Source organism: Condylostylus longicornis, unplaced genomic scaffold, assembly GCF_029603195.1.
Source record: "Condylostylus longicornis isolate FDR11 unplaced genomic scaffold, ASM2960319v2 ptg000003l, whole genome shotgun sequence".
In the NCBI taxonomy this organism is placed as follows: Eukaryota; Metazoa; Arthropoda; class Insecta; order Diptera; family Dolichopodidae; genus Condylostylus; species Condylostylus longicornis.
The window spans coordinates 1,774,234-1,795,164 of NW_026577972.1; the positions used below are offsets into that span (position 1 = coordinate 1,774,234).

The following is a 20,931-nucleotide window of genomic DNA, read 5'->3' on the forward strand; positions in this document are numbered from 1 at the left end:
AAACAAATTCTAAAAGTTTTGTGGTGTTTTCGTCATTTGTTTTTTGAATTATCCTACGACTGGACGGACGGACGGACATATATAAACCAACGCAAGAATTTTACGTTGAGTAAGAATATATATACATATCCATACCGCAGGCAACTCCTTCAAGTGGTTAAACACTCCATACCAAAGCTAATATACCCTTTATGAAGGTGCAGGATATAAAAAAATTTAAGATATTAAATTTGGACTTACTAAGATTAAATTAATATCCCCTTATATATGCTCGCATCCTTTAAATATTTGAATTTTCCTCGTCTTCAGTTGTACTACTACTGGTGTACTCATCACAACATAGAATAAGTTGGCACTCGATAAAAACATATAAAACAGCGAATTTAATTGTTCGTACAAATGGTAATATCATTTTGGCGGATATTCGAGTAAGTTATTTGCACACAGTACTTATTCGGTTCGTGAATCATAATTACCCTCTAAATTTTTAAAATTATTTTCCTTTATTTTAATGAAAATACTTTTAACATCATTTTTTCTTGCGTAAACCAAAATGTATGATACACAGACACACGATGTATATATAAACGCATACTAAAAATGGAACAAAACAAAATTTATAAAAACAAAAAACTTAAAAATAAAAAAGGCGTTCAGAATTAGAAAAAAATTAACTAAAATTAATTTAATGGAAAATTAAATCAAGTATAAGGTGACATAACTAATTAGTCACAAAAAAAAAAAACAAGAAAGAATAATAAATATTCTCGAACTTTTTTCTCTCACTCTCTCTCTTCAATTTTACTAAATATTAGCACAAACATTCAGGCGCACACACACAAACATAAATTTACCTACACCTTTAAGATCTAAATTTCCTCTAATTCTTATATCATAAAAACAAAAATTTAATCTCCAAATAATTTTTTTAATTTTAAAAATTTAAATCTCTTATACGAATTGATAAATTTCTATAATAACTAATATACGCATATACATATATGAAATCCATATAAAATTCATTAAATTTGTGGACAGAATTGTAGCGAACGGTTGTGATATTTTAAAACAAGGCAATAACAAAATATAATATGCTCATTTATATCAATGTAAAAAATTTAGAAGAGGGAAAGTGTGTTCTAGAAATAGAAATATAGAAGTAGATATCCAAATGGTACTAAAAACAAAAAACTGTTCTCAACACAGTTTTCTGAAAATTCAGAATTCTTAACACAATCCATCAGCCTTTAAATGCTTATTGCTGAATATTTAAATCAAAATCATTTCAAAAAATTCAGAAACAAAAACGTAAGAGCTGAATAGGACCGCCAGTAGGACCGTAGGATTTTTTATGATTTGCAGACTCTACTGCATGAGCACTATTACTAAGCCTGAAATTATTGTAATAATTCTGTATTAATGCAGAATTCAGCTAATAAACACCAATTGCTGTACTGTGCATCGATACGGTATTAATACAATTTCAGTGTCAGGGAAATTTTTCTATATAGCAAATATATGTGATTCAGCTAAATTTCGTTGCAAAATGCGAACGTTTTGAAAACATTCCATGAAATTCTTACATTCTTATACAATCATTTCCAATGCGGGAATTGGAATTGATTCTAAATATGGAAATTCTAAAAAAACAAATTTACATTTTAGAAAAACAAAAAGACAAAAAAAGATTGCGCTTTCAAAAGCACCTACTTTTTAAAAATCCATTACACAAGAAATAAAAATTTTAAAATTTCAGAAAAAAAAAGGAAAAAATAGCAATAAAAATAAAAACAAGCGACGCTGTCAAGTCCTGTTTTAATATTTGTTTGCTTTCTTCTTTATTTTTTGCTTCAATATTTTCTTATTTTTACAGTGGTTGGTTATATAATTAAAGTGTTAAATGATTTTGCCATCCATTTAAAAATGAACACGAATATATATTAAATATGAAAGGTACAAAGTAAAGAACATATAAAGAAAAAAATTTAAAATAAAAATTAACATAGAAGAAAATAATCAAAAAAACAAAAAGGTATAAAAAATGTTATTAATAAAAAAAAAACAAAACGAAAAAAAATAGAGTTGACCTTGTCAACTCTGTGATACCCGTACGAATTTCTTATCCTATATGCGAATAAAGTTGCCATAACTGACTATGGGACAGACTATGACTTTAAGTTGCCGTATTACCATATCAATTTATGCAAAATTTCAGTACTATGTATTTTTCAAAATACTGTGTGTCCCAAACCACTATTGAAGTTGTATGGCAGCTACCAGAAAGAGCCAAGCAATATTAACGAATTTAATCAAGCACATCGGCCCTACTAATATATTTGCTTGTGTGAATTTTCAATACCACAGCTTTTATAGTTTCTGAGATATAGCCAAATAACTTTTGAAGTTGTACGGCAGCTACCAGAAGGAGCCAAGCAGTTTCAACGACTTTTATGAGACACATTGGCCCTACTAATATATTCGCTTGTGTGAAATTTCAATAGCATAGCTTTTATAGTTTCTGAGATAGAGCCAAATAAATTTTGAAGTTGTATGGCAGCTACCCGAACCGGTACCCCGACCATATCCAATTTAAATAGGGTTCTGGCACTTTTTTCAATAAATTATTTGTGAAAATTTGGTGAACTTAGCTCAATTAGTTTTTGAGTTATCATTGGGACGGACGGACGAACCGACAAAGGTAAATCAACTCAGAATTTGACGCTGATCAAAAACATACACTTGAGTCTATATCTAACACCGTTATTTCTTAGCGTTACAAACGAAAAGGCAAATTTAGTATACCCTTCGAATATACGTTCGTACGGGTATAAAGATTCTAAATTATCACATGATCTCGTTCTTTTCTCACTCGCAACTTTTCAAATGAACGCAGTTTAAGGATATGAACGTATTAAAATGGTCATTTTTAATTAATGACCAAATTATTATTTAAAATACTAAAAACAATAAAAAGCCCCGCAAAAACCATTACAATAATATCGCAATACGCGCTTATTCTGAATATCGAATCACTAAGTGATTGTGATATTTATCGTAAATGTTTCAAAAACGTTATTAAAGACATAAATCATTTGTATGAGTTTGTATCACACTGGCTTCAATCTCTCGAAAAAATTTTTCCTCAAAATGTAACTTTACAATTAAATTACGCATGCCTGTTGAAAGTCCTTTGCCTCTGCCCATATTTTTTTAGTACTTACATTAGTACTAATTTTACCACAACATAAATATACTAGTACCACAATAAAAGTACGTTTTTTTTTAATATTAATAAAAAAATTTTTTTGACAATTCTGAATCCTTTGAATTATTGAAATATGATGATTGTATGAAAACTTTTTTGATTAATTCTGTTTAATGCGGTGAGTTCCTTACTCGTACAAACATTTTTTAATTTAACGCAAACTTTTTTGTTAACATCCAAAAGAAACGGTTGCTTTAATTTATTTTAACCCGCACGAATTTGTTGTCCAATGTGAGAGTAAATATGCCAGAGCTGCGACTATGGGGCAGACTATGACTTTAGGTTGCCGTATTACTATATTAATTTATGCAAAATTTCAGTGCTTTGTTTTCAATATTTTCTATGATTTGGCAAATTTCTAATGAAAATGTTAAAATTTCTATATTATAGCCCCAATAATTTCTAAGATAATGCCAAATAACTTTGGGAGTTGCATAGCAGTTATCACAAGTGCTCATAAGATCTGAACAACTTTTAATGAATATAGCTACCATTTTACAATATTTTATTTTGCAACTTTTCGGTGCTATAGGTTGAACAGTTTTTAAGATATCTATATGGATATTGATTAAAGATAACTTTTCAAGTTGTGTGGCAGCCAACCAATTTTAATGACTTTTATTAAACCCAATGGCCCAAATAAAATATTCGCTTGTGCGAAATTTCATTACCACAGCTTTTATAGTTTCTGAGATATAGCCAAAAAACATTTAAAACTGTATGGCAGCTGCTCAAACTAGTAACTCGATCATTTGCAATTTTAATAGGGTTCTGGCATTTACTAATATGAATCATTTGTGAAAATTTGTTAAAAAAGCTCAACTAGTTTTTGAGTTATCGTTTAGACGGACGAACGGACATACATTCATACTAGTATAAAAATACGCTCAAAAAATGCAGTTTTTAGTGTTTAAAAGTAAAACATTCAAAATGAAAACTTCTTGAACCAACTGTATATAATCTGATCAGGAATACGCTGAATTCAACTGAAATTTTGGTTTGAAAAAAAAAACAAAATCTAAGAAAGGAGATTCGGTTATATTAGTGAAAAAAGTTTGCGATGTTGAGGACATGATTTGCTTTTCATCTCACCTGTGCAACATAAAAATAATCATTTCCGAGCTATTTAAATTTACCAACTATACTAAATCCGCATTAAAGAACATGGTCAAGTGACAAAGTGAGAATAAAAGCTACATCACCAAATATTTTAAAATTAATGAAATAGATGCAGACGGTAATTTTCGATTCTTAGATGTAAACATGATTCAAATATCAATTCTTAGATGCGAAGAATCATGTTTATTTGTAGTGAATCAATTCTTAGATGAAAGAATGAAGTAATGAGAACGATAAATTCAAATAAGGGCCAAGCAATGCACGAATCTTTTTTATATTGCATAATTTTAGTTTGACTACGAAAAACTTACTTAGTTAAGGCTACCATTACAAAAATTGAAAGTTTTATAAGAAATAAGGATAAGAATGATGATAAAAATTTTTATTCATCGTACATATGAACGTATGTTCGAAGGGCATACTAAATTTGCCTTACCATTTGTAACGTTAAGAAATAATGGCCTGAGATAGTCTGAAAACATACACACAAACGTCGAATTCTGAGTCGATTAAGCTTTGTCTGTCCGTCCGTCCGTCCAAATGGTAACTCAAAAACTAATTGAGCTAAGTTCACCATATTTTCACAAATGATTTATTATAGTATATTCCAGAACCCTATTTAAATTGGATATGATCGAATTTCGAGTTCGGGTAGCTGCCATACAACTTCAAAATTTATTTGACTATATCTCAGAAACTATAAAAGCTGTGATATTGAAATTTCACACAAGTGAATATATTAGTAGGGCCAATGTGTTTGATGAGATTTGTTGAAATCGTTTGCCTCTTTCTGGTAGCTGCTATACTACTTTAATAGTAGTTTGGCCATATCTTAGAAAATATTAAAAACACAGTTCTGTAATTTTGCATAAATTAGTATGCGCAATATGGCAACTTAAAATCATAGTCTGTCCCATGGTCAATAACGGTATATTTACTTGACATAGGATAACAAATTCGTAAAATATTTTTCTCGTTTTTTTGTTGTCATGCACAATACTCTCGCGATTTAACATTATCTTATATAAAAGGGAGATGATTTTTCTAATTTTCCATCCAAATCAACATTTATATCAAAACACCATTATTGAGACTTTAACAAAAAAAATTTTCATAACATAATCTCTATCCAAACAACTATGTACCTACTTCTGGCACCCTTATTATATATATATTTATAATAAACCATATTACAATACACTCATATATAAGATAAGATTAACAATTCAGTTTGGTATTTCGAGTCTCTTTTGAATGAATGATGATGGTTAAATTATAAAACCAAATACACATTTCAAGTACATATACAGGAAAAATATTATTGATAATGATTTTCTAGCAAAATTTAAAAGCATCCTTCATTCTCTTATATTTCAATGAATAATTAATACATATCTACAACTATGTATGTACTCGTATATGTAAAAATATATTTGATTCGAAGATTAAATACAAAAAATTAGACACTTTAATTATTTTTAGAATTTTTCGTATTGAAATAAAATTCAGTTTATAAGTCTTAATTACTGAATTGTGTAATAAAAAATATAATATTAGTGTAATTCTAATGTCAAAGAATGGACAATTCTTTCATAAAATTATGCTTAATTTCTAGGTATAATTAATAATTTCTTGGTATTTTTTTCTGCTTAAAAACTATATTAGCATACACAATTCAGTTCCAATCGGTAAACCATAATTAAGTGTATTTTTTACAATTTTTTAAGCTCTCCTTAAATAATGTGCCAAATCTTCGAGTCGATGAATTAATTCAACAACTGTAAATGTCATGAATCTCAGAGGGAATAAACTTTTTCTTATCCTCAAAAATATGCAATTAAATAGGTATGTCATATAGTATATAATTTTTTTCCCTTTCTTCATGCTCTTGGGAGCATTAGAACCTCCTACTTGACTTTAGACTTAAGCATCAGTTTTACAGGTCATTGGAGTTAATTAGGCAGTGGCCAGCCTACCATAGTTTTTCTTCACACTAAATACTGAAGGCTATTGATCTTTATTGTTTATTTTTGTACAATATCGAATATTATAAATACATAGACAATTAATTTTTTATACTCGTATTCATAATTTATTTTATAATATTGTATATTAAGCTTTATAATATTAAGTTATTATTATAGAGACCTGGCAAGGCTTTAAACCCGAGACTTGGTAAGAGTCTCGAGTTTAAAGCCTTGCCAGGTGCCATAACCACTGCACCAATTATAATTATATAGTTTCCCGTTTTTTTTGTATTTTTAAATTTTCAAAAAAAAGAATTGTTCAATTTCTAGCCGAATACATTGGATTCTTGAAAAATGTTTAATTTAAGAAAAAAAACTTTTTTGCATAATTAACGACGCATGCTATATTTTTCCTCCGAGATACGTGAAATTGAAAATTTTTGGCAGAGCCGATTATTTCGCTTTCAGTGTTCAAATTGTTGATTTTATTTTTTTTTTAAATCTTTTGTGGAATTTGGAGAATTTTTGTGTGTCCCTTGTTATTCCATTTTTCTAACATTCATTTTTTTATATATATATACCTGCATTTTATTTTCTTCAATTATAAATTCAAAGCACGTATTGATTTTGAAAATCGTTGGTGTTGATGCTGATGACGACATCTTTGTCTATTTCAATTGCGTATTACCGTTAAATAAATAATGCAGGAAAGGTATTGTTTTTTGTTTCTCTGTTCAGAAACATTCAATCCTTATTTAATATACTATACGTGAGTACGACATTTATAAACGTATGGATGTAAAAGGGAGAAAAGAAAGAACAAAAAAAAAATTAAAGAAAAATGAAATGGGGAAAAATAATTTTCTTTTGTAGCCACACAAATGTTTTTTTTTTGTTCCATAATCATAAAAGAAGAAAGCATCAGACAATGTCATGGAAAACATGTATATTGGCATATTAATAAAAAAAAAGGTGAAATGTTTTGCATCGCGACCATTTCTTGGAGTTTTTAATTTGTTCTAAGATCCGTTCCTCCAAGATATTGGCCGATAAGTGGGAGAGAGGATCATATAGAGGATATGATCCTCTCTCCCACTTATCGTACACTGAGAAAACTTTATCTTAATAAGATATTTTTTATAACCAGAACTACATCCGAAATCATGGGAACCACACTTTGTAGTTAATTTTCACACTAATGTATTTCCTACACCTTTATTTTTATTTTGGATATAATTTAAAACAGTTTTAGAACTAACAGTTTCCAAATTAGTTATACTTTTGTGTTGGTTATGAAATTAAATTAACTACTTAGAACAAAAAAGATTTCTGAATAAGCTACAATAATTTTGTATATATTTTGTAGCCAAAATCAAAATATTTTTCGAGGAATTCAGAAATATTTATAGCACAATACAAATTCTTTTTCATTTAGTAATGCTTTCATTTGTATACCGTAAACTTGTGTCCATTAAACACTGTTTATTCAACTACATTTTTTTTTGGAAAAAAAGGATTATTGCAAAAAAGCTAATTTATCATTTATTTACAATTTTTATTATGTTTAATTGTAATCATTTATTTACTTACTTAAAATTTCACAAAAATTATTCAAATATATGAATTCCAACTAGTATCAGTTTTTATTTCATCCTCAGGGAACTAAGTATTACTAATCGAATTTTCTTTATAAACTATAATTATCATACATACTAGAATAAATGTCAGAAATTCTTTTTTGTAATTTATTAGTACGAATGTACCTGTGTACATATATATGTACAAAACCATAAAACTCTACAACATCAATTATTAAAAGTCACACACAAAAAATAAAAATAAAAACAAAATAAAAAAAAAACAAAAATATATAAAATTAGAAATAAAAACATTACAAATAAAATTAATTAACCTAATCGGACACACGATTCGAAACAGGTGTATGAATTAGTTCAGACTGATTAGTTAATAAAATAATTTTATTTTTTGAAGTTTTATTAATTTCGAACGACTCTAAAATATCCAATTTTTTTTGCTTATTTTGGACATGTAAAATTTTTAAACTATCAATAGTGCAAAAATGTTTATTTTCATTTAACTGATGTTTAGCTAATACAAAATCATTTTTGTCATATCTAAATGAGCGCATATGTTCGGAAAACCTCGTCCTGAAATCTTGTCAAGTTTGCCCAGTATATTTATAATCGCAGTCATTATAATCAATTAAATACACATCCGACTTATCATACTTTTCCATTTTGTCTTTGTTAATGCAAAATATATTTATTAAATTGAATCTATTTTTAAAAAAGCTACGTTACAGTTTAACCTTGATTTTCAAATATTAACAACTTTATAACTTATTTTTCCTACAAAAGCCAATTTAACCCAATTATTGTCGTTATTTCTAATTTTCAAATTTGACAAAAACACAATTTAAGATAGAAAACTGTTCTTTTTTGAATAATAATTTGTTAATAAAGTCTTTTGAATATCCATTATTTAAAGCTATGGTTTTAATTATATTTAGTTCTTTTTATAGGCTAATTTTGTCATTGAAATATTTAAAAGTCTATCTAACATGGTGTGAAAAGCCGAATTCTTAATATTTGAAGGATGATTTGAACAGAAAGGAATAATATTGTCTCTAAAAGTTTCTTTTCTTGAAATTTCAAATTCAAATTGGTCATATGCTCATAATATATCAGAATCAAATTCGTAGATTTATTGTTTTCGATTTCTAAAGTAAACCTAGCTTTGTCATCTAATTTATTTATCTACTTTAGAAAATTGTTTTACTTCAAATCAGTTCCGCTAAAGCAACACAGAACGGCATCTACATGATAGTACCTTTTTCATTAAAAATAACATGAACCTGGAAACTAACATGAACCCGGACTGAATTGATGCACGCCTAATTTTCTGAATTAATTCAACACAATTTTTTACCGAAAATTCTGAATAAATTTTACAATAATTTATAAAGTGTTTTAAAATGTTTGCATAATTTAAAAGCTGGAGCGCTGCAATGTGATACTAGAAGGTCAGATGGGGTTATTTTGTTTATGTAATTTAACCAAACCATATAATTTTGGAGCTCTGGGGTTCACAGTGTATAATTTATATGGATTCTCAATTAAAGATCCCCACATTTTAACCGAAGATTCAAGATCCTGTTGAAACTTTTTTGAAAGATCACCTTTTAGCACCATAGCTCCGCTTTCACTAATAAGATCCATAATTTTCTCATGATAGATATTTTCGTTAAGAATAGTAAGAGTATTTATCTGGTTACTTTATCTGTTTAAATGGATTTCTTGAAACAACATTCGCACACAAAAATTTTTCCAATATGAAGATTAAAAAAATTTGTTTTCGTTTGAAAAATACCTTCTTTTAGTTAATATCAGTTTTTCTCAGTTTTTCGGTTGATAGACATGTTATTTCTAAAATTTTTCCAACATTATGTTATATCGAAATAAAGATCAGAATATAGGGCTCTTCTTCCTGTAAAAAACCAGATAGGTTAATCAGGTGGAATTATGAGTAAATGGTTATAAAATGGAATTAATTAGAACATTTTCTAAACGAAAATTTTCTAAACAAAAATTTTGTAAAAAAATTTTTGGAAAATTTTGATTTTGCACTTGAATATCTCTCGAACTAAAAAAATTCTTTGTAACCATTGGTAAACTGCTAGAAGAAGATTAAAAATTGTGTACAAAATTGCATTTACCTGTGATTTTCCGAGCTATAAATAAAAATGTGAAAATTTGACGATTATCGCATATTCCAAATTTGAGGCTCCACAACTCGAGAATAAGGGCCTAAAACGAAAAATGTCACTAGCTGTTTTTTGTTCGTCTGAAATCATTCTATCATTCTGCTACGGGAATACGATTGATTCCCGGACACCTTCTATACATATTCTATAAAGAAATTCCATTAAAATGTGAAAAACTATAATTCAGATCAAAATACAGGTTATTTTTAATTTTCGTATATTTGTATACATATATAAGTAGCAGCATTCCAAAATATTGTAAAAAGTTTTTTATAGTTATAATTATATAGAGCTGTCATAGAATTTTAATCAACGAATTTTATTTTTCTAAAATTAAGGCGGATGACGATATGATATGACGACACCATTTTTAAAATAATTGACTTAAATTCTTTGAATTCTCTAAAATGGTGTAGCTGCCGCAGATAGAAAAGTTTCAACTAAAACTATTTTATTATAGTATGCAACAGTGTTCCTACGTGTGAATGCTGTGTTAATAAATTCTTATATGCGATTTAATAGAGGCAATATCATGATTCGTATGACGTCGCATTTTGTCACAGAGCAAGCCTATTGATACAGTCAATTCACATGATAGTATTTTTTTGTAAATTATTTGAATTTTGCTATATGCAAACGTTTGAGAAGTTTCTAAAAATTTGATTTTTGAAACCAAATGTTATTCTTTGTTTTATAAATTATTTTAATTTCATCTTAAAGTACTTGACTGCAACATAAAATGTCAAGTAATTTTGATATTTTTCATTTTTTTCAACATGGTTTTTAATATTTTAAAATAATAATAATAATTATAAATATTAAATATAGGGTTAGGTATATACGTAAGAAATTTCTTTTGTATATACAAACATACTTATATGCGGGATTTCCTCTTGACAATAAGTTTATTTAAATTTTGCATACAAATGTATATACAGTGATATTCGTGAAAATCGGGACACCTATAAAAGTTCAAGAAAAACAAAAAACTTTTTTCACAACAGATAATATTGAAATGAGGTAGACGATATATTTGTTCTATAGAGTAATGATAGGTATAGTGTTATTAAGTGAATTAAAACCTGTGTGCATTAACATATTTTTTGTGTTTTTTTTTGTAAAAAACTTTAATCGAAAATTAAAGTAATATCGCAAATAGAACGTCAACCGAATATTTTACTTTATCGCATAAATAAGCTGGATACAACTTAATTTTCACTTTGGAAACAATTATTAATAATACATTCACGATAACTTCTTTATAAACAGTCAACCTAACTAATGAAGCATAAAATTTATTGTCGTGTATTTACCAACTTTCAGGATATAGTATGTAATCAGCCAGCTTTGAGGAAAGTCATATTATTATTGTTGCACTTATTTTTTTTATATTCTAGCTAAATTTACCTTAATATAAGTTTTGTTTAATGATAATTCCAGTCATAGAATAGAATTTCGCTAAATTTAATTGTCCGCACGCGTAATATTCTTTGAGATTTAATCGTAGGGCAAGAGAGTAAAAACAATCTACTACATCATTAAAATTACTTCCATTCTATATATCAAAATATTTTAAAAATTGCATACATGAATGAAGCAACAAAAAAAAAATAATTGAAAGAGGCATATTATTTGATAACGTGGCATTTACCGTTTCATTAAATAATATTTATAAATCTAGGCTTCTGCACTTATAGAAATTGAAAAAGCTTGCAGTGTCGGAGATATAGTGTGCTAAAACTTCAAATTTTACAAATTTTATGAGGCTATAACTTGAGGGAGGATGAAGAATGACAAAAATTTTATTCTAAGGAAATTTCGGACTCCAAAATGTTGTCGTCTAGAAAAAAAAAAACAATGTCAAAAATTTAAAAAACAAATGAATTTTAGATAATGGTGAATTTTAATGGTCATTTTGTTTTGTTAAAGTTCAAAGATAGTATGCCGCGGTAGAAGAAATCAACCACTACATTTCTGCTTTTAAAAAATTTATTTTCTACGGAAATAAGGTTCTAGTAAAGATCTACATACATATAAGATTTCAGCTTTCTATCTTGAAGGATGTAGAAGTAAATATGTCCACGAACGGGCGGAAATAGTGAACTATTTTAAGCACTTTTTTTATTTTTTGGAAAACTGCTAAAAAATATTGAAAGGCTCTTATGTTGTACCACCTATTTTAATTTCCAGGAACGGATTTCCGACCAATATTCCAAAAAACTTCAAACGTAGTATATCTCTTTTGGGAACAACAGTAACGAATTTTTTTCCCATTTTTATGAACACTAGTGTACAAGTACTTTTGTGTACGTATAAACTAAGAATTGCAATATTACATAGAATGTTTTTATTTTTGCCATTCACGATTTGAATTTTTATAATATAAAAGTATGTATTTATAGATTAATTTTATATGTATATAAATACATGTATTAATTTTAGTGTAAAAACTACATTACATCACTGTAAAATTGTAAAATATCTTAGTACATAAAAATAATATGTGTTAACCACGAAAAGAAATCAACACTATTTTTAATTTTATTACATGCATATACATAAATATATATTTTATAGATTTGTAGATTTTTAAAACAACCGAATGTACCTTTGAAGCGAAGGGGCAGAGCCAAATAACTATGTATACTTGTAGCCATAAAGGATTGAATGGGTGAAAATCTTTAAATCAATTTGGTTATAGTGAAAGATAGACAATGGAAATTTATTCATGTCTAATATTTTTTTGATTACACTGCGAACACTATGGGAATTTTTATGTGGCTGTAACAATTTTCTAACATTCCATATTTTAGTAAATTGCTGTTTTTAACAGTTTATTTGTAATATACACATATATATATATTTTTTTTATTTTCTTCTTCACTCCTAGAAGGAGCGTAGGTCTAGTGCATAATATCATGCCCTAGTTTCATAGCGTCATAGAGTTAACTAGGAAGGTGACTAGCCTGTCGTAGTTTTATCGAATATTATGGATATTTGAATATTACTTGTATAATATTTATTAGTATTGTATATTAAGTTATATAATATTGAATATAATTTTTATACTGACCGCGATTTGAACCCGAGACCCTTCGATTAAATTATCGGTACCATAACCACTGCACCAGTGGGCAGGTCGCATGTATATATATATTTAAATATACATATTGTATAAAGTAAAAAAAAAAATGTTTGGAAAATCAATTAATTTTTCAATATAAATATTACTACTCGTATCATCGTTGTTAATTGTATCATCACTATCATCACAATCATTGAATTAATCTTCCAACTGTGATTCAATTTCAATAATTTTTTTCTTCTTGTTGAATTTCAAGTATCATGAAAACAATACCGGCATATAACAACAATATTTATAACCACCAAACGACTTTAAATATATTATGAGTAATAATAAGTGTATATAAGTATATAGGACTTGAGGGTACCAAAACCTGCTAGATGAAATTGTAACTCTTTTGTATAACTTTATTTCTGAGAAAAGAATTGTTTTACACAAAATTTTTTTTAGCTCTGAACTATTTCAATACGAGTAAGTGATTTTATTTTGCTCTTTCATAAGCTATACCCTTAGACGTCAGAGTTCACCTCCCCCACCACATGAAGGCTTAAACACATGAGGGCTAATCAATATGAACCAACCTGTGCAATATGATGACAGCAACAATAAGAATTAGCATATTTTTAAAGCCGCGATAATGATATGTATTCCGATCTAATAAAGCCATCCCAAATTATGATAACCCCATTTCTTCAATTTCATTTAATTTATAGATTCATATCAATTGAAAATGTTTTTAAAGAATTTTAAAGAATAACTAAGTAGTATTTCGGATTTTGTCAATTGTTTACACAGTTTTCATTACAAAATTTGAATTAATTTTGATTAAATGTTTGAAAATTTTATATGATATAGTCGCCTTTGGTATATTTTTTTAACCCTAAATTCACAACACGATTTCCACAAAAAACAAAGGTTTTCAACAAAACCTTTTATTAACCAGTAAATCGCCTATATTATCGTGGTATTAATATATATGTATATTATATAATTGTTTATTTCAAATATGTGAACATTAAATATTTATATAAATGAGAGGATAAAATATGTATAATAAAATAATAAGAAAAGGACTTTCTATAAATAAATATTGATCACATGTGAATATTCATGTTTTTATACCCTGCACCTTTATAAAGGATATATTCATTTTGGTATGGAGTTTGGACCACTGGAAGGAGTCGTCTGCAGTATGGACATGTATATACATATATTCTTGCTTAACGTAAAATTCTGCGTTGATTTAGCCGTGAGCGTCCATTCGTCCGTCCGATCGCACGAAAACTCAAAAACGAATATTGTAGAAATGACACCAAACTTTCACAAATTATTGCATTTCTGTCGAGGACGGCTATTGCAATTGGACCAATACGGACAACAGATTCGGATAGCTACGATACAAATCAAAGAGGTTTTTTAAATATTTCGAAAACTAATACAGATATAAATTTCAAATTTTAATGGTCCAATTACGTTCTGCACATATTCTGAAAATTTTAATGGAATAGCAGCACTGGTTCGAGTAGCTACCATACAACTCCGAAAGTTAATTTTAAATATTTGGAAAATAAAATAAAATTAGATTTATGAAATCTGGCAGTCATGTGTCTAATTTCAGGTCAGATATAACCGGGAAGTTTTGATGAAATGGCTTGACAGGTTCGGGTAGCTGCGATTAAGCTCCAAAAGTTAATTTAAAATTTTTGAAAAAATAATCGAGTTAGATTCATAACATTTGGCAGTCGTGTGTTCAATTACAGGTCACATATATCCCTGCAGAATGGCTTAACAGGTTTGAGTAGCTGCCAAACAACTCCAAAAACAACTTTAAAATATTCGAAAAAATAATAAAGTTAGGTTCATGAAGCTTGGCAGGTGTTTGTGCAATTGATCAGAAATATTCGTGAAGTTTCTATAGAGTGGTTTGGCACGTTCGAGTTTTTGGTATACAACAATGAAAGCTAATTGCAGATATTTCAAAAACAAATTTTAAACTCAAATTGCCAAGGTGCTGAAATAGTGACTGAAATAGTTGTACTCGTCAACTTAAATTTTTTATGATATACAAGAGTTTGTTGTATTTGTATAAGTATTATATCATAGAGAATCTGTGTTTTAAATATATGGAATCCCGCTGTATATACATATATTAGAATTCATTTAAAATCACTGAATTGCAAGAATATATAATAAGAATTATACAATTCGGCATGATAAGTATTTATTGGGTCTAATGAATAAAAGTATTTATTGAGCCTAGTGAATAAAAAATAGTAAATGCCATTTCCAAAAACTTAAAAATTTTTAAATTAAATATGTAATGTTATTACCTATAATGTATTTAAAGACGAATGCTTTCAGGCAAATTCTTGAATCTAAATTTTAATTGAGGTTTTCTTCTAATATCGATTCTTTATGCAATGCATTTTTAGCAGAGAGTATTAAAGGAGTATCATTTACTCCCAAAAAAAAAAATAATATTTTTACGAATATTTTGAAATCTATTGTGCTACGCAGTGTGCAAAACCAACCATTATACGTTCTTGATAAAATATGCCAAGAAAAAATAAATGGATTAGATTCCAGTCAACTTTAAGTTTTTGAACTAAATTAAAACAAAAGGAATATGGCAAAAAGTTTTAAAAGAATAAACCTTTTTGTTTTTCTGCTACAACATTTTGAACTATTTATTTTTGCAGTAAAATTGAATTATTTTAAAACAAATTGATTGTAACTATTTTATTTTTCACGCGATTTACTCATCGCTAGACATATTTACAGCACATCCAAATACAATAATCAAAAATGTTCTCAAAAAAATTCAAATTTCATTGTTATACACGCACGTATTACATGCTGCAAAATCATGTATTTAAGGTAAATACTCGTATTTATTATTTTTCTAATATAATATAAAGTAAATACTTTGAAATATTTACTTAAAATTTTCCAGCAATTACTTAGTAGTCAAAATTAAGAAAAAAATATTCACTTCAAATGAAATACTTACAAAGTACTGTAAGAATTGAACTGTTACACGATGATTATTGCAGTTCCGATCCAGTAAGCACGAAAGTTTTTCAGTCAGGAAATGTTACACTCTATTGTAAGTGTCATACAGTAAGGGTTTCGTTTTTGACAGGGCGCGAGTAATAGGGTATCGTCTTTACAACTTGTATGTTCGAAGGATATACTAAATTTGCCACACCGTTTGTAACGCTAAGAAATAATGGTCTGAAATATAGACTCAAGTGAATGTTCTTGATCAGCGTCGAATTCTGATCCGTCCGTTCGTCCCAACGATAACTCAAAACCTAATTGAGCTAAATTCACCATATTTTCACAAATGATTTATTATAGTATATTCCAGAACCCTATTTAAATTGGATATGATCGGGTTTCGAGTTCGGGTAGCTGCCATACAACTTCAAAATTTATTTGACTATATCTTAGAAACTATAAAAGCTTTAGTATTAAAATTTCACACAAACGAATATATTAGTAGGGCCAATATGTTTTATAAAATTCGTTAAAATTTCTTGGTTCCTTCTGGTAGCTTTCTGGAAACTCTTCTCCAAAAGCAAATATGTTTAAATTAATATTATCATAATTTTGTTTTCAAGAAAATTAATGGCATTACAACTTACCGTTACGATAATTAAGTCATAAATTTAATAATATTTTGTTTTCACTTTTTCTCTCATTCTCTCTCTTTCTCTTTCTCATATATGTAATATTATGAATTATTTTAATTATTTTATGTTTATTTTTTGAATTCAAATTTAATATTATTCAATAATTTTCATTAAAAAGAGCAATTTTATGTTTACAACTAGAAAATTAGTACATCATAGATTTTCTTCTCTATTCATAAAAATATATTAAATGAATTATCCCGATATTTAAAAATTCATTTGATATTTCAAGGTTTTATATTAAAAATTTTAAATTTATGTTCCACATTTTTATGCTCACATTTTTTATATTGTGTGTAACTCAAGAGCACTTTTTTTTAGTATGTTATATATAATGACCATTTTGCTTCCATTTTGTTATGTAACCATAATTCACAATAGTATGTTATTAAATTATTGAAAAATACTAATAAAAACATAAACTATTTTTTTTTGCTGAGTCGTTGTTGAAGTTTTACTTTTAATAATAAATTTAATCGCAGTTCCCCTTCAAAATTTTTCTCACCTAAAATTCCTTTATTTTTCGAATATTTCTCCACATATTTGTTTATTTCATGTTTAATATTTATATTATATATTTTTTTTCTTCATTAAAGAAATGCTGTTAATCGACTCTTCTTTTCCATTATACAAGGTGTGACGCATAAGGTGGCAAATAATTTCAAGGATAATTTTTTGATCAATTTCCAGCAAAAAATTGTATGGTGGGGCAGATATACTCGTTTTCGAGTAACAGCCTGTTGAAAAAAAAAGGTACCGGACTTAACCTGCATACAAATAAATGCTTAAACTTTGGAACCTATTGAAATTTGAAACCTATTGAATTTTTCAATCTAAATTATTGAAAATTGAGAACTGATAAAAAAATAATCCATGAAAAAAATCATCCTTATTTACCACCCTGTACATGATAACTTTTATGTATTAAATATATAATACGAGTATACAATTCCAAAATTCATGCACGTTTAATTTTGTATTGAAACAATTTTTAATAACACCTATAAAAATAAATAATTTATTTTTCATTTATTAAATTTGTAATATTGATTCTAAAATCGAATTTATTAAATTTAGGAACCCTGTCTTCAAAATTGCACTAATGCAGCTTTAAAATATATTCAACTTGAAAAATTATAATTGTTAAATGTAAGGGTATCGTGTATCAATACCCTTATTACTGAAATTTTGAAGAAAATGGGAATTTTGGAGGAGTTGTGTTAAAAGCATATGAAATTTCGATGTGTGTCAATGTTTCTCTTTGTTTATTGAATTTCTTTTAATAATTTTAATAATTTATTATTTGTTTTATTTTCATTTTGAAAATTTATTAATCATTTCATTAAAGCACATAAAAATACATTTTTTTGCTATTCATATAGTATAAATTTTAAATTAAAATACTCTAATATCTAAATATTATACGCGGTATTATTTACATGTATTTATTATAAAATTCAGCATACGAACACTATTTGCTGAATTATATTATTTAATATTCTTGTAATAAATTTTTTGTTGCTGAGTTGTAAAAAGCCAATATTTACTAATAATTTCTAATAACAGAAATACTATGTGCACTTCCGTTTTTATTTATATTATTATAATAAAATAATTGAATAGACTTCACTATATGCTATATAAGTAAACCGAAGGTTAATGTCCATATATTATTTACATACATATGTACAATATATATACTTGTATATGGCAATAACAAGTTTTTTTGTTTAAACTTCCAAGATAACTTTAATACAATGCAACTTATTATTTTATTTCCGGAATATTTTTTAAAATATATCAAAACATTTTGTTATATATATATAATATAAATGGAAATTAAAAATGACATAAGAAAAAAATGTTAATTTTTTTGTATTGTATAACATTTAGTAAATATATAATAATTATTTACACTATTTCTGTGCGTTAATATTACATAATTCTAAAAAACAAATTTTTCTTCGGTTTACTTATATAGCATAACTTTAGGGGCACATATACACTATATTTGAATTGTTACATATTAATAATCTACACCTGTAGGATAAAATAAAAATGCTAATACTGTATAAAAAAAAAAAAACATGTACAAATTTATATAAAAAATTTTTTGTGTATACAAAGACACATTATGTTACACACATTTTATTATTATCAAATATTTGTTATATCAGTTGACAAAAAAAATAGAGATTTTTTTTTCCTCTCTTCTTTTTCCATCGCCATGAAGTATATATCTATACCTTTTCGCTTTATCGTTAACTAGTCCCTCTCTCTATGCTTATTTCTCTTTATTAACTTTTGTCCCCCCTGCTCCTCCCATTTTCACCACTCTCTCTCTCCCTCTCCCATTATCACGAAGTTTAAAGAAACTTTCACTTTCTCTTTATTTTTTTTATTTTGATAATTTTTTTTAATTCTTTGTTTTTTCGCTTTTTTGGGATTAAATCTTAAAATAATGTTGTACTTCATTTATTATTTCAAAGGTGGAATATAAAATTTGTCGGTTTATTTAATTAAAATAAAAATTCGATTTCTAAATTTTTATATTTTTTATATATTGTATATATAAAATATATTAATGTTCCATTTGTACAAAGTTTTAAAGGATAAAAGAATAACAATGTACCCGTAATTACAAACTGTATACCATTTTGTAAAAGTATAACTAGGAAGTAAAAAATTAAATAAATTAAAAATTTATACTCGTAACTACATAGCATATATTTCTATTCAGACTGCATTTAAAATTATATTAGGCCGCCTTTACAAATTCTATAAATATATATAACAATTTGTATACTTGCACTTTTTTAATAAATTTTCAATTTCCGGGATACTTCATTATAATTATATAAGTTAAAGTTTGCGTTTTTAAAAACATTTCATTGTGTTATTATTTATGTACAAAAATGTACGTTGACGATTCGAATTTTTATAAAATCTCACAAAATTGTATGCTTTTGAAAAAAGAGCAAAATTTCTTGAATTTAAAAATATTCTGTTATACGATATTTTGTGTATAATTTAACGAAACAGAAATTATATTTTCGTACATTTTATTCATAAAAAAAATCCTGATTCAACAAAATATCTTTACCGCACAAATGATAAATTTAATACTTTAAAATATTTCAAAAATCGTTCCACATAAAATATTCTCAAAAATTGTCAGAAATTCTGACAAACACCAATAAAAATTACATATACAGAGAAGCGTCGTCACGTGGTTTCTAAAATGTTTTATACAATATCACAACTATACTACATGCTTCGACGTCTCATAAGATACGCGAATAAAATGTTAATTACCAATAATTATTGTGTTCAATTTATTTTTCACTTTAATAAATTCACAAATATGTTTAATGCCGTTTAATTCCTCTATATTTTCCAAATAACATACATTTCTTAGATATATGAAAGTCGCAAAATTTAAAAAAATTAAACTAATGATAATGTTTTATTTCTCTTGTGAAAATCTTCATAATCTTATCATAAACATATTAGTAAACCCTCTTAGTTCACTGAAAAAAGAAACAGATTAAAAAATCGTTCTACATTTCCTATATATATAGGAAATCAAATTTGTTGTGTACTTACATTTGTTTATAACCATTAGTAGCCGTTAAATGTTGTTTCAAAATGCATTTTTTGCAGATTTTGGCAAAGTTTGACATATGAAATATATTTTTATCATGAAACAAAAAATTTTGACGGATTTCAAATATTGCTAAGGTTTTTGAAAGTATATAATTTATTCACAAGTCATTTTTCGGGTTTAACAAACCAATAAAATGATTTGTGAATAGCTTTTTCTATATTTATATTTATAATTTAGCAATTATTAGCACTCAGAAAATTTAGCAATTATGCGCACAGTTAGCAGGATAAATTTTAATTTAAAAATGCTTTAGAATTTATGATCAAAGTGAAATTTTACTTTATCTTAATCAATGTTTATTAGGTATATGAATTACCTGACCGATGGTACAATGTTCCTTTAAATGAAG

General features: G+C 26.8%; 1 protein-coding gene across 6 annotated transcripts in view; it reads right to left on the minus strand.

Moving 5' to 3' along the window:
* Window positions 1-20,931, minus strand: part of LOC129606923 (paired box protein Pax-6) — a 277,309-nt gene that overhangs the window by 251,549 nt on the left and 4,829 nt on the right. The window contains exon 1 of one of the 6 annotated variants that reach the window (XM_055517627.1): window positions 16,868-16,985. The exons of the other annotated variants lie outside the window; for them this stretch is intronic. The gene's annotated coding sequence lies outside the window, so the exon portion shown is untranslated. Of the gene's footprint in view, window positions 1-16,867; window positions 16,986-20,931 lie in introns of those variants that run through there. 6 annotated transcript variants of the gene reach the window in all.